Source organism: Nanorana parkeri, unplaced genomic scaffold, assembly GCF_000935625.1.
Source record: "Nanorana parkeri isolate BGI_ZX_2015 unplaced genomic scaffold, ASM93562v1 scaffold171, whole genome shotgun sequence".
NCBI lineage: Eukaryota > Metazoa > Chordata > Amphibia > Anura > Dicroglossidae > Nanorana > Nanorana parkeri.
The window spans coordinates 1,975,703-1,976,839 of NW_017306439.1; positions in this window are offsets into that span (position 1 = coordinate 1,975,703).

Genomic DNA, 1,137 nt, shown 5'->3' on the forward strand with positions numbered 1-1,137 from the left:
AGAGAGAGAGAGAGGATTACAGGCGCATGGAAATAGTTTTTTTGTATGTTTATTATACTTATTATTATTATTACAAGCGATCCCTTAAGACTCATCTCTGCAGAGAAGCCGATTCCACCTCAACCCAACCGCTCAACCATCACATTCTCATACAACTCATCCCCACACAGCTACCTCCTCATGTATCACTTTCCCCTCCCTTTTAGATTGTAAGCCCTCAGGGGCAGGGCCCTCCTTACCATCTTGTCTTGACTTGTATTGTGATTGTAATGTCTTCCTCATATTGTAAAGCGCTGCACAAACTGTTGGCGCTCTATAAATCCTGTATAATAATAATGAGTGCATTAAAATTGTTTTTTTTGCATGTTTATTTATACATATTATAATAATAATGATTAATAATAATAGTATTATTATTATTATTATTATTATTAGTATTAGTAGTAGTTCTACTACTATTATTGTTGTTGATTTTATTATTCTTTTTTGCTTGGTTTTTATGTTATTATTGTTGGTTATTGATTGGGTGGACATTAAAGTGTATCTATGACCAAAACTTTATTTCTTTGATGTTTACTACCCCTGTTTTTTTGTCGGCATTTATTGGAGATTTTCTTTCATTTTCTGCCCCAAAGACACACTATTATTATTATTATTAGTAGTAGTAGTAGTAGTAATATTATTTTTATTATTATTCAGGATTTATATAGTACCAAAAGTTTGGGCAGCACTTTACAACATATGGCGAGACAATACAATTACAATACAATACCATAACAAAGGATTACAAGGATCCGCCAACATTTAATTGCGAAGTAACCAATTACAATAATTGAGAAATTTCCTTTAATAAAGAAATAAATGAATAAATGTAATAAACCGCGTAAGAACCGGATCTGAATATAATAGTTGTGGGTTACTGCACATCATCAGCTCTTTGCACCACATCATGAAATAATGACCCTGGGCTACTGTACGACTCCAGTGGACCGTACACCGGACAGCACCGCCTGATAGGTAGACATTGTGTGTTCTGGACTCGGCTGAGCTATAAAGTTATATAAAATGAATATTCAATATTTTGGTAAAATTCTTCGCTTTGATTTAACGGTGGACCTGCCGGGGGCTGGCAATTTT